This window comes from Hevea brasiliensis, chromosome 9 (genome assembly GCF_030052815.1).
Source record: "Hevea brasiliensis isolate MT/VB/25A 57/8 chromosome 9, ASM3005281v1, whole genome shotgun sequence".
Lineage (NCBI taxonomy): Eukaryota > Viridiplantae > Streptophyta > Magnoliopsida > Malpighiales > Euphorbiaceae > Hevea > Hevea brasiliensis.
In genome coordinates this window covers 63,775,491-63,790,979 of record NC_079501.1, presented here as the reverse complement: position 1 = coordinate 63,790,979, position 15,489 = coordinate 63,775,491, and positions in this window count along the sequence as shown.

The window sequence follows — 15,489 nt, the reverse complement described above, 5'->3', positions numbered from 1 at the left end:
TCATTAACTTTGCTCCTCACCTTGCAAGAAAGAGTTTGATAGAAATTTTAAGAAGTTTAGTGAGGTTTTGATCAAGCTTCAAAAGTGGTAAGTGAGTGTTTTCAATTCTTGTTTCATTAAAAGTGTAACCAAGGTTGTGGGTAGTTGATTTATGGAAGAATTTTTGAAGTTTGATGTTTTAATGGAGATGTACATTTTGGCAGCCATGGAAATTCAGTATATGTAGCTTGTTTTTACTTGTTTATGGTTTTTTAAGATGTTGTTATTGATAGCAGCATGGATATGTGTATAATGATTTGGAATTGGGTATGTAAATGGGGTATGTTCATGTGGTTAAATGGTGTAAATGGACTTTGGAAAATTCTTTGTTATAATGTGCATATTGAGAATGGTTACAAGCTGTCCAAAATGACCAAAATGTGTTTTTAAATGTGTTAATGGTAAGGTACAAACCAGAATTGGCATGAAGGAAGTAGTTTGTAAGTGTTGAATATGTAATTGGTAAGTGATGAGAAGTGTATAGTAGGGCAGCGTGTATTTTAGCTTAGAACCTTAATTGTGTGACTCCAATTGGTATGAGACCAATTCGAGGTGAAACTAGGCACAAAATGTGCCAACTTTCATGAAGGAAGCTTACCAAAATTCTTCCTAAAAGGTGACTTGAAAAAATGACCAAATCCGGATTAGTGACTTGAAAGTGTGAAAATTGACAATTTGGGCAGTAGTTAGTATTTTGACCATAACTTACTCAAACCAAGTCCAATTGACCTAAAATTTTTACCATGAATAGTTTGGACATAGATTTACAATTCTTATAAAGACACCAAAGCCCAGAAATGGCCAGAACGAAGCCAAATAGCTTGCACAAGTTTGGGTACCAAAACTGGCCGAACCAAAAGTGACCTAAAAATGACCTAAGCCTACCATTTTAGTGCATTCTGTCCAGCATTGGTAAATTGACCATAACTTGGTCTACACAACTCAAAATGACTTGAAATTTTGCCCCATGTGCAATAAGATATAGACCTACAAGTTTGTAGTTTGGATCGAAACCCGAAAACTGAGGGAACTAAGTCATCTGGCTAGGTCAAATTAGTATACCGAAATCTGGCAAATTGCAATAAAATGCAATATACTTGAAAATGAATTTGATACCATGTACCAACACTAAAAGGCTATAAAATGTGACATATTGGTAACATTAAACCTAATTCACTTAGAGTGCATCAAGGGTCAACATTATAGGTTGACTAATGAAATGAATTGAAGGGAATAGTATTAAAAAAATTTAAATATTGGATTTTATTGTTAGAAACAAATTCATTGGGCACTGAAACACTTTAAATTATGTGTTTCGGTTGAAAAGGATATTGAGAAGCGTAAGGAACACCGAGTTAGGGCCAAGAGGCATATATCAAAGGTTTTTACATAATACTTTTTATATTCACTGCTTTTACTAGAAAATTTATTTGGAGAAATGAGTTATGAATAATTTTTTATTGTTTTGGCTTTGGGAATATTATTTGAAAGTTATTGTGTTGCCTACTTTGCAAATAGAAATTTTGAGATAAAATGTGATTTGTGGTTTGCATGAAATATTGTGATTTGGAATCGTTTTGATTCACACTTGGCATGACAATGTTACTATGTTCCTCTTCCAATTATGGGATGAGTGTGATTATATTCCTCCCTCCTTGACTTGTCAGTCTGCAGTGAGTGTGGGTGAGTACTCATTATCTAGCTAGCTTTCTCCCTCATTGATTTTGATTATTGGGGTGAGTGTGCCTTGTCGTGATGTACACATGGTATGTTCGGAAAAATTTGTGTCATGGCCTAAATTGTGTTATTGATTGGCAAAATTGTGTTACTCAGTCATTTGATTAAATTGTGTTATTGATTGGCAAAACTGTGTTACTCAGTTATTTGATCAAATTGTGTTATTGATTGGCAAAACTGTGTTACTCAGTTATTTGATCAAATTTTGTTATTGATTGGCAAAACTGTGTTACTCAGTTATTTGATCAAATTGTGTTATTGATTGGCAACATTGTGTTATTCAATTGTTTGATCAAATTTGTGTTATATGAGCTTTGAAAAATTGTGAATTTTATGGATTGTAAATTGTCAATAAAAGTTTTACATACCACATTTTAAATTGTTATTGTGCACCACTGAGTAAATTTTACTCAGCGATAGCTTTTCATTGCTGTCGCAGGTAGACAGACTGACAGGGCCGCAGACTAGGCTGCTAGTGCTACATTGAAAGTTCATCGGATATATTGAGTATACCATATTTTGTATTTTGTATTATAATGTATGTTCACTGTATGTATATCTTGTTCTTGGTTTTGAGTAGTTGTAAATTAAAATTGTACATTGAAGTTGTAAACTAAATTTGTAAATTATTTTGGCTTGTAAAAGTATTGTGATAAATTTATCTTATCTCAGCTTTTGGAAACACTAGAAAATTGATTATTTAACTGAGTTGATAATGTTGAGAAATTTATTGTGTTAAATAAATTATTGGAGTTTGGAATTGAGGAATTATATATTTGAAGTGCTTTTTACAAGTTTTTGAAGAGCTGTTTTATTCAAAATACGGATGGCACTCTGCTAAAATTTTTACAGAAATTATTAATTCTTCAAATGTGTTATTTAGTTTCACTTTAGTAAAAGAAAATTTTTAACACCTATCACTAGTGCTCACCACTATAAAAAGAAGTAAAAAAAGTTTTAAAATCCCTTGTAGTATATTTAATGGGTTATCAGTAGACAAAGTTGGTAATTCATTAGGTATACTATGGGATCATATTATGCCTTACGGAGGGGTAGGGTGTGACAAATTTATTTACAAAGTTCAAAATAAATTACACTGTATCTACTTATGTACAATAAACAAAATGAAAAATATAATAACATGAGCCCTACAAAAATAAATACTGCTGAGGTGACTAGCAGACACTATCAGATCTGATCAAATCTCTGTCAGGGCACTACTGCTGCGGCTGCTGCTGTGGCTGTGTCCGGTCTCCAGTACCTATGCAATGGAAAACCAACACTCTAAGCGAATTGCTTAGTGGTGCATAACTTTAAAGTAAAGTAATTAAATAAGTGCAATAATAATTCTAGGCAAATTTCATAAATTTTAAGTCTTTACAAATTTATTTGACTTTGGGATCAATTTATTTATTAGGATCTTATATGTGTATTTATTTTATTTTAAGTCTCTTTAAAATCATATTAGTGCCCAAGTAACCTATAACAGACTATAAAGACTGGATGCATGAGAGTATACTGGTTAGACAACCATATGTCTATCATGTATACAACTGTCATGTCAGGCACAAGGCCAGCGGACAGGCTTTCAAAGCCAGTAATGAAATTAGGCACAATGGCCAACGGGCAGGCATATAACCTGTAGAACAATCATATCAAATATATTTTATCGGTCAATGATTATTCATGTAGGTAGTACTGCTATCTATAGTCCCTAATTGGTATACTAATCGATCTAAACTGCATATATAAGCCTAGGTTTACTTTGGGCAATTAAGCATTAACAATTACTTATTAGAAATTTCATATCAAGTTATAGTGGGAAAGTGAGTCCCACAAACCTGTTTCAAGTATTTCAGTTTTTAGCAACATGTTAGTGTTAAAACCCTATCATAAAATAGTTTGTCTTGTGAACCTTTCTTTAGGTTCAGTATTAATGTCTTAACTTTACCTATCAATTTGATCACTTTGTGGCCACTATTTGGCCATACTTCCTTTATGGAAGTTGTTCCTCTATATCTTATCTTTGTTTTCCCTTTTTGAATCATGTCATTTGGATTTTTGGAACTCAAGTTATGGTTAAATAACCATAACTGGTTCATTTCCTAATTCTGGATCCTTAAATAGGCAAATTTTAGAGTTATATTTTACCAATTTAATTGAACATGTTGCAGTCACTTTTAGACTTAGTGTTCTTCATAGAGTTTGTTGCCCTATATCTTATGGTTACTCAAAATTTTGGATTATAATTTTTCAAGTTTTTTAGAATTACTTATAGCCAAATCACTGGCCTAGACTCAAGTACCCTATGCCAACAGGATCCCAGTTTAGGTCAGTGGTTTTGACTCAACTTTTGGGATTCTTACATTTATAATTTGAGGAAAGTGTCTAAAACAAAGTTGCAGCTTTATTTCTCAGGTTTCCAGAACAATATGACTCATCCCAATTGGAGTTTTCTAGTGGGAGATATGACTAAAAGACCATTTTGGGGCTAAGTGGTCACTTAGGCAACTTCTAGAATTTGCATACTAACTTGACCTAGTCAATTAACCTAGTTCCCTTGATTTTTGGGTTTTTATCAAAATACCAATATTGTAGGTTGATGTCTTGTGGAAATTTTTCCATTAGTTTTATTGCATTTGGATTTATGTAGACTAAGTTATGGCCTCTTTGCCAAAACTGATCAAGTAAGCCTATGTCTAGCAATTTCTGGGCAATATGGTTCTGGGCAGTTTTGTGACCTAATTTGGGCCAAAAATTTGGTTTGGTTTAAGGCATTTCTAGGCTCTGTGGTCCCCATGAAAGTTGTAGTCCTATATCTAAGCTTTCCAATGGTATAAAATTCTGGTCATTTGGACTTGTCTAGAGGGAGTTATGGCCGAATGAATGTGTACTGTTCATTTGGTCATTTTTTTGGGTTCATCATTTGGTCATCCGGATTGGGACAATAATTTGGTCAAGTTCTGGACAGAATTTGGGCATGGTTTCTTCATAAGAAATGAAGCATTTTAGGTCTAGTTTTATCTCCAATTGGCCTTATACCAATTGGAGTAACACAAATTTAGTTATGGCTCAAAATATACACTGGATTTTCAAAGTCTCAACCTGCATGGAAAAGTACACTTCCAAATTTCATTTCCTTCAACTCCAAAACTACAAATTGACATTCATGGCACTTCCAATATCATTAATTCATCTCTACACAATCAAATTCTAGCAATTACACAAAGTCTCCAATAATTAAACCAAAACCTTAACTCTAATTTATTAACCATAACATACACATGCAATCACATTTTAGTACATGCAACTTCATCACTCAATATATAACTTACATCTACTTACTCATCAACATCAAAACTCACCATTTACATGCATGAAAGCATCAGTCTTCCATTGTTTCCAAACTGCCGATATAACACCCCTCACCCGTCTAAAGTGTAGTCGAGCAAGGCATGCTACATTCGATGCCAGAGCACCTTATCCTTTCTTGTTGTGTACAAAATTAATTTAATTTTCTATTTAATTATATTAGAAAATTTTTTTTATCCCATTTCATTTTTATAGAGACCCAGACAGAGTCTCCTCTGTTTTATTAGTGCATGGCGGGTTTTCTTATTTACCTGTTAATAACAATTTATACCCATTACATCACATCATTTCTCATTACTCATATCAATTTTCAAGAAACAAACTTTCATTTCATTCATATAATATTACATACAATAATGTACAATTATTTACAATCCAAAATTTAATTACATATCTCAATATGATTTACAGCATCTACTTATGTACAGTGATCTAAAATGCAAAATTTAAATACACATGAGCCCTACCCAAAATGAACTGGTGAGGTGACACTGATCTTGTAACAAATCTGATCCTCTCTATCTGTACTCTCCTACTACTGCTATGGCTGTTGGTGCTCTCCTATACCTACGGAATGGAAAAACCAACGCGCTAAGCATTTCTGCTTAGTGGTGCAATAATTTGAAATAAAAATAATAAAATAATTGAAATAATTGTCTATATAAAATTTACTAAAATTTTGAATTAATTACATATTTATGAAATTTTGGAAGTAACAGATTATCGAGATCTTTTTATTCATATATTTCATATTCAGTCTTATTAAATCCATGACAGTGATCTCTTCATGTACTTATTTAAATTTAAGATGTGTTACTTATATCTGTGCCCAAGTAACCTATGACAGACTATAAAGACTAGATACACAGGAGTACACTAGTCAGACATTCGTATGTCTATCCAGTATACAACGGTCATATCAGGCACTAGGCCAACGGGCAGGCATAAGCCAATAATAATAATAGTAGGACTATGGCCATCGGGCAAGCATAAAGCCAGTAGAACAACCATTTCAGACATATGTTATCTATCAATGATCATTCATGTGGGCAGTACTGCAATCTGTAGTCCCTAATTGGTATACCAATTGATCCAAGCTATATTAATGAGTCTAGGTATACTTTGGGCAATTAAACATTATTACTTATTTATTAGGAATTTTCATGTCAATTTATACTGGGAAAGTAGGTCCCACATACCTCTTTCATGTGATTTAGTGTTTAATGTCTTACTTTTACCTATCCATTTGATAAATTTGTGGCTACTGTTTGGCCACACTTCCTCCATGGAAGTTGTCCCTCTATGTCTTGTCTTTATTTTTCCTTTTGAATCATGTCAATTTGAGTTTTAGAACTCAAGTTATGGTCAAATAACCACAATTGGTTCTTAGTCTCTTTCTGGGTCCAAAATTTGGCAGCTTTTAGAGTTTGTGTTTGTCTAATTAATTAGACATATTACAGCCATTTTTAGACCTAAGGTTCTTTATAGAAGTTGTTACCCTATGTCTTATGGTCACTTAAAAATTTTAATTACAATTTTTCAAGGTTTTTAAAATTAATTATAGATAATTAACTGCCCTAGACTCAGGTACCCTGTGTCTTCAGGATCCAAGTTCAGGTCAGTATCTTAGACCTCCAGTTTGAGGTTCTTACATTCAAAATTTTAGACAAGTTCCCGAAACAAAGTTGGCGCCCTATTTCTTAGGTTTTCAAAACAGTTTGGCTCATCCCATTTGGGATTTCCTAGTGAAAGTTATCATATAAATTTTGTTCTGGGGTCAGGTGGTAGTTGAGGCAAATTCCAGGTTTTGGTGTAGTAATTTATTCTAACAATTTTACTTAATTCCCTTGGGTTCTAGGTTCTGGTCAAAACACCGATATTGTAGATCTATGTCTTATAAAACTTTTAGCACTAGTTTCATTGCTTTTGCAATTTTTTAGACCAAGTTATGGCATTTTTTTCAAAACTGGTCGGGTGAGCCTAAGTCCAATAATTTCTGGGCAGATTGGTTCTAGACAGTTTTATTAATCTAATTTGTGCTAACATTTTGACTTGGTTAGAGGCAGATCTGGGTTATATGTTCCTCATGAAAAATGTGCTCCTATGTTTACCATTTCCAATGGTTCAAGAATCAAGTCATTCTGACCTTTCTATTGGGAGTTATGGCCATTTGAACATTTACTGTTCATTTGGTCATTTTTCCAGGTCCAAATTAGGGTTACCCGAATTCAAGTTAATTTTAGGCCAGGTTAGGGATAGTTTTTAGGCATGATTTCTTCATAAAAAAAAATGGGGCATTATGACCCTAGTTTCATCTCCAATTGGCCTCATACCAATTAGAGCAACACAACTCTATTTATGGTTCAAAAACCTCACTAGACTCGTAAGTCCAAATTTCCTGCAAGAGAAATTGCACTCCCAATTTCAATTCCTATAACTCCATAACTCCAATATGGCATACATAGCACTTCAAAATAGCAACAAATAGTCTCAACAACACCAATTCCAAGCATTAACACAAAAGCCCTAAGTTAGGTCAAAACCCTAACTTACAATTTCAATCTCAAGCATACTTCCATGCAATTAAATTTCTAAAACCCTAAACTTCATTAATCAACTTTACTAACCAAGTTTAAACCATCAAAACCATCAATTTCACTCTTTTAATAGTGCTTTCAAAAATTTAATCTTCCATACATGCATCAACTTTATTATTTTTCAAGCAATTTCCTTTCAAAACAACTTAGATTCAGGGAAATTACAAGAATTTAAGGTAAATATTGCACATACCTCTCTTAGAAATTTTTCTAGCTTCACAAATCTTTAATTTCTTCCTTTCTTTTTACTGCCAATCACTTTAGCTAGGTCAAATAACAACTTTTAGTATTGGTGGTTATGAAGGTTATGGCAAGAATGTAAAAATTTTGAAGCTTTAAAAGTGCTTCAATGGTGGAAAGCCATAGGAAAGTGGGTGGCCATGAAGAAGAATGAAGAGGAAAATGATTCTTTTTAATTAATTTTGTCTCATTTAAATCCCTTCTTATCCCTTTAATTATTTGTTGAATTTTTATTGGTCAAATATTTTAATTATGTCATGCATGTTGTCATGCTTATGTAATAATGCATTTACATTTTAATTTTGTTTCTTTTCTTTTCTTTTCTCCTTTCCCTACCATAATTCAAAATTTTAATTTATTTTATATGTTTTAATCCCTCTCATTATTAATTGATATTTAGGTCAAAATTCAACTATGGATTTGAAATGACCAAAATGCCCTTCAATATACTTATCGGGTTATTTTTATATGTACCGATTAATAAATTTTTCTGAATTTTCTTTGACATTTTTAATATCATTTATACCTCAATAAACCTTTAATTAGGTCCTAAAAATTATTTCCCTAGGGTTCCTCGCGGGTCTAGGGTCAGCAACTGTCTCTACAGTCGCTCTTGATAAGGTCACCCATCGTTGTGACCTCAGCTCGTTTAACTCATTTGTAATTCTTTTTTTTTATTTTTTCTTAATTTTTTTTTTTGTCTTTATTCGGTCAATTTATGCCTCCTCACTCTAGTTTGAGTGTAGTTCCAAATATTCTAGCTGTCCGAATAGGGATTAGTCATCGGAACAGTAGAATGTACGGACTACCTACAGTGAGGGCGTTACAATTCTTCCCCTCTAATAAAAATTTGGGGCTACAGAATTCAAAGGAACAGTGGATCCACTAGAAGCAGAACAATAGTTAGAGAGGATGGAACGGGTTTTCAGAAAACTACAATGTGCTAAAGAGTTGAAGTTCGAATATTCAGTATCACTTCTGTAAGGGGATGCATATGAGTGGTCGAAGACCATCCCCCACAGCCTGGTACAGCCACCAGTCCTCACATGGGCAGACTTTTTGAGGGAATTTCGGAAAAAGTGGGTCCCCGATACTTATGTAGACATGAAGCTACAAGAGTTTTTAAGTTTGAAGCAAGGGGACAAAACTATAGCAGAGTATGAGCGGGATTTCACTCGACTAAGCCACTATGCCGGAAGCTTGGTCACCACCCCCAGAGACCAGTGTAAGAGGTTTGAGGCAGGGTTAAGGCCTACTTTGAGAATACAAGTGGTGGGGTTCTGACACCAAAATTTTTCTGAATTAATTTCACAAGCCCTAGAACTGGAAAGGATAGAATCAGAAGGGGCAGTGAAAAAGAGTACAGAAGAGAAAGAGAAAACAGAAAAAGCTACTGGTCAAACTACATAAAGTAGTTCGGGGAAGAGAAAACATTTTGGAGGATCTAGCTCATGCGAATGGGGTAGAGGTAGATCTTCTGGACAAAAATCACCCCGATCCGATTAGCAAACTCAGCAGACACACAAAAATATGCTATCGGATCGACTTTGTGAGACTTGTGGTAAATCACATAGTGGAGTATGTTATAGAGCTATAAGAGCATGTTTTAATTGTGGAGGGACTGGTCATTTTGTTAAGGATTGCGTATGTCTATGCCATTATGGATCATTTGCCACATCAGAAGGATCAGCCCAAGTTTCTACCCCAAATAGTTCACCAGCAGTTGGTAGAAGCAGAGGCAGAGGTAGGAGTCGTACACCTGGAAGTCAGAGTACTGTGAATCAGCCAGGACAAGGTGATGCTCCAGCTAGAGTATACACTATGCGACAGAGGGACGAGGATGAGACTTCTGACATTGTTGCTGGTATTTTCTCAATTCTTAATTAAGATATGTATATGTATAAAAATCAATTTTGATGTGTTAGTGATTAGTCTTTTAGGATAAGAATTACGATAATAAGCGTGATTGGAATTAATTTGGGAAAAGTTTTAAGTGAGAGACATCTCCTAGACTACGATAAATTATAAAGTTAATTAGTAAGCCTAATAAGGTAAGGCAAGAGGACCTAAAAGTAAGTTATAGTAATATAGCTACCTAAGATGCGGATGAGGGTATTACTGCTGATAGATATTAGTGGATTTGAAAGAAATAAGATATAGGGAAGTTTGATCTATTGGGATGTATCATAGTAACTATACAATATTCTTGATGTTTGTGCTGTAAGCTGTAGATTACAGTACTGATTTGGGATTTATTATGTAGAGTTACATACTACTCAATAGTACACAAGGATAAGAATAGTTGCAAACGGCATCTGTTTTGGTATAGTTATGATAAGATAAAGTTTTCTTATTAGAAAAGAGTTTGAATGTAACTCCCCTATTTGTACAGCCTGGTATATTTCACTGTTCCAATTACCAATATTGGTTCGGACAATTAAGAGAATTAGAACCACACTTAAGACAACTAGATAAGTTATAAACACAAATAATTAGTAATTGCCAATTAGTTAAGTATAAATAAGAAGAACAGAACATAAGAAGTTAAACGAGCTGAGAGTCACAACGATGGGTGACCTTCTCGGGAATGACTGCGAAGTCAATTTAAACTCAAATTTCGAACCGTAAAATGTGACGCCGCGATCCTTAGGACTATTGCGAACCCATTGGAAAAGAGAAAATCATGGAAAAAGGTTGTTAAGCCAATCAAATAATTAGGTCAGGAATCCAGAAGAAATATTGAATTATTTGCAAACCGGGTTGAACCGGCGAGGGGCAATTTGGTCAATGACCCCGAGAGCTGACTCCTGACCTAACTGTCAAATAAAATCGGAGAAAAGAAAATTTTGGAGTCGAGAATTAAATTAAAGAACTAATAAAAAAATATATGAAAAAACAAATGAAAAAGGTGTAGGAAGATGACATAATGCATGACATCATGCATGATGCCATAAATAGTATAATTAATAAATTCAATTAATTAGATATTTTGGTCTTCCATAAGATAAACATACATAAAAAGGAAAAGAAAAGAAAAATAAAACAAAATCTTCTTCTTCCTCATGGTTGCCGCCTCCCATCTCTCTCTCCCTCTCCATTAAAACACCTCTATTGAAGCTTGAGTCCAAGCTTTTAAATTCTTACTAAACCCCAAATTCTCCCATAAAAACTCATTTGAGTCACTTGAGAGGAAGATTGGTCATCAAAAAAAGAAGAAAAGAAGAAAGAAAATTGGAGAAAAGGGGAGTTAGAAGTTGCTACACAAAGGTTAGTGATTTAAGTTGCAAAATGAGTTTATTACTTGTGTTTATAACCTAATTAACTTAGAAATAAACTTAAAATAAAAAGAAAATTCTTGTTGAAGGATCATGAGTAAATTTTAGCCAGCATGTGGGTGGGGGTGATTTGCATGGTTTGATTTATTTGAATGGGTATATGAACTTTAATTAGTTGAATGGTTATTATTAAAGGCTTTGAAAGTAGCTAAATGCAAAAGTGTGTGAATTAGGGTTTTGGACATTAGGGTTTAGAGACGAAAATGTGAGAAACATGTAAATGATGTCTTGGACCTAATTTGAAGTGAGAAAGGGTCAATGGTGACCAAATGAAGTGTGTTGGAATGGTTGGAGTTAAGGCCAAATTCGGATTGAGTATGGTCATGCTGCTGGCAGCATGACCAAGTTACCTTTCAGGGACCAAAAATGAGATTTTACAAGTCCAATTGGTATGAGACCAATTGGGAATGAAAATAGACACTAAATGAAACAATTTTCATTTAGTAACCATGCCCAAAAAGTTATCAAAACCTAGTGAATAAATTGACTCAATTCGAAAAATCTCAGTCTGCCCAGTACAAACTGACCAAATGAACAGTGTTTGTTCATTTGGTCATAACTTAAGCTAGGCAGGTCAAAATGACCTGAAATTTTACCAGTGGTTAGATAGACATAGACCTAAAACTTTCATAAAGAACAAAAACACAAATTATGCCATTTACTAAGTCATTTGGCCACCCCAATTTGGAGACCTAAAACTGCCAGCACAAAAAAAAATTGCCCAGAATTTTGGGTTGAAACCAATCCGGCAGCCATGGTTGAAATGGCTATAACTTGAGCTACAAAACTCCAATTGGAGTGATTCAAAAAGGAGAATAAACTTAAGATAATAGGGAACATTTTCTATGCAGAAAGTTTTGCCAAATTCCAACAGTAAGATGACCAATGGAATAGTGCAACCTTAGACACCAAAACTAAAAATTATCAAATTTGCCTAAAAGACTTAGAATTTGAGTAAACAACCAAAACCAACAAATTTAGTGACCAAAATGTGGTATGTGGGTGAAGTTGGAATTCCCATACCTATTAAGCCTTAGAAAGTCAACAAATTGACTTGAATAGTACCATGAATAGTAACTCTAAAATGAAAATTTCAAAGAATATTAGTTTAAGCATATTTGGGCTAGAATTAAGTATTTACGAATTAATTCTTAGATTTATTGTGAAATAAGATACTGAAACACTATAAATTTTGTGTTTCAGCTGAAAAAGACCCGAAAGGTATAAGAGACTGAGTCAAGGCCTAAAGGCGACTCACGTCAAGTTTGTGCACAATAAACTTAAAATTCTTTGTTTCTACTTGACAATTCTTGAAATAAATATTGTGAATAATTTTGATTGTTATGGCTTTGAAAATATTATTTGAAAAATAATGTGTTGCATACTTTATAAATGAAAAGTTTAGAATGAAATATGATTTGTGAATTGTATAAAATATTTGAATAACTTGATTTAAATTATTTTTAATTCACACTTGGCATGACAATATTAATATGTTCCTCCTCCACTTGTGGGGTGAGTATGATATTTGATCAGTTTCCTCCCTCTCTGGCTTCCCAGTCTGAGGGGTGAGTGTGGATGAGTACTCATTAGCTACCTAGCCACCTCCCTCATTGATTTCGATTAGTGGGGGTGTTTGCCTTGTCATGATGTACACACGACATGTTCGGAAATTTTGTGTCATGGCCTAAGTTGTGTTATTGTTTGGCAACACTATATTTATTAAATTGTTTAATCAAGTTGTGTTATATTAAGTTTTGAAAATTATGATTTGTTATAAATGTGATTTGAGAAAAAAATTATGAAATGCAATTATGAGATTTTTGAATGACGATTTGTTCATAAATGTTTCATATTATGTATTTTATGCTTTATTGTGCACCACTGAGTATTTATATACTCAGTGATAGCTTTAACTTGCTATCGCAGATAGAGAAAAGGACATAGCAGCAGAGTGAGCTGCTACAGTTAGAGAAGAGCACAATTGAAGAATTTTTTTAGGGGTATTTGTCTATACCCTGGTAGTTTAGCTTCATGTAAATATAATAGTTTGCATATGTATCTCTGTAATTTGAGCAGTTGTACAGATAAAATTGTAATAATATTATTTTTGAGATTTTGCATCTGTAAATTAACTTATGACTATAAATTAATGATTTAAAATGTAATGTGCATGAGTTATGAAATGTTTTGAGATATTAATTCTTGATTTAAAATTTGGATTTTGAATTGAAGTGTTGCTATTGCTGTTGATTTGAAGTTTGGTGGTTGCAAATGGAGTTGTGATTGAGAAATATATTGGGAGTGTTTCTATTTTCAGGTTTTGAAGAACTGTTTTCCCAAAATACAGACGGCACTCTGCCGAAATTTTTGTAAAAAATTGCGGAGATTTTAAATATCCAAAAATTTGATTTATGTTTGGACTCTAAATGAAGGTTTTTAATATTTGAAAAAGAAAAAAAAATTTACCCACCAATTCTAAAATGAACGAAAATTGTTTTAAAATCCCTTGTAGTATGTTTAATGGGTTACCGGTAGGTGAAGTACGGTAATTCATTAGGTGTACTACGGGAACATGTTACATCTTACGAGGAGTAGGGTGTGACATTGAAAATCCTAACCTGGGATTTAAAACTCTAAAGTTAGAATATCGAAAGGTTATAGTTCAGTATAAAAGGAAGTAATGACTACACATTATTGCAAAATAAGCTATAAAATATCGATAGATAAAAGAGTTATGGAAGTAAAAATTAGAATAGTTGGTGCAAATATAATAAAGAAACATTATGAATATTAGTTAAAGTGTTGACTAGAATGGTCAGAGGACTAAAGTAATATTGAAGTATAGTGGATTATTTATTAGGGATGATATAAAAGGTGCTAAATCATGACTCGACCATCGAGTTAAAAAAAGAAGATAAGATTGAGGAATAAAATAATTAAAGTTAAGTTGTGGAATGAATAGAAAAAGAGATTACAAAGGAAAATAATTGCTAAAGCAACAGTAAGAAAAGATTATGATTGTACAAACAAATTAAATGTTACATGAGATTGTTAGAAGTCTTACACAGACTCAAAGGAATGAAGATTATAAGATTATATAAAAATGAGAAAGACTAAGTTCTCATTATCTAGGATCACACGAGGTCCTAGAAAGAGTGGATCCATTAGCGCACATATTTGCTTACCTCTAGAATTAAAATGAATTCAAAATTAACTTATAACAGAAGCTCATAAGGAACTTGGCACATGAGGTGAGCAATCGATATGTAAATATTATTGGTTAAGGTGCTACAGACCATCATTCCAATGATGAGGCTACATGGAAATGTGAGAAAAAAACATGGGAAAATAACACATATGACTAATTGAGGACAGATAGTGGGTAGAATTTCGAGGGCAAAATTTCTTTTAAGAGGAGGAGAATTGTAACACCCCTATTTGCATTGCCTGGTATGTGTTACTGTTCCAGTGACCGGTATCAATTCGGACAATTAAGAGAATTAGAACTATGTCTAAGATACCTGGATAAGCCTTGAACACAAATAATTAGTAATTGCCAAATAGTTAAGTATAAAGAACAAAAACAAAGTATAAAAAGTTAAATGATCCGGGAGTCACAATGATGGGTGACTTTCTCGGGAGTGACTACGAGGTCAGTCTAAACTCAAATTTCGAATCATAAAATGTAATGCGGCGGTCCTTAGGACTATTGCGAATATAATGGAAAATAGAAAATCACAAAAAAGAATTATTAAGCAGGTCAAATAATTAGGTCAGGGATCCAAAAGAAATATTGAATTACTTGCAAACCGGATCAAACCAACGATGGGCAATTTGGTCAGTTCACCCCTAGAGCTGACTCCTGACCTAACTATCCAATAAAATTAGAGAAAAGAAAATTTTGGAATTAAGAATTAAATTAAAGAACTAAGGAAAAAAAAAAAGAGAAGAAATTGAAAAAGTTTTATTAATCATGTGATGACATCAATTATGATGTCAAAATTAATTTGCATTTTCCTACAAATTTGGACTAAGTCAAATGGCTAATTTAAAGAGATAAATGACATAAAAAATAATATAAAAAAAGAAAATCATTTCTTCTTCTTAAAAAAACGTCCCCATCTCTCTTCCCTTTTGCTTTCTCTCAAAAACTCCATTGAAACCCA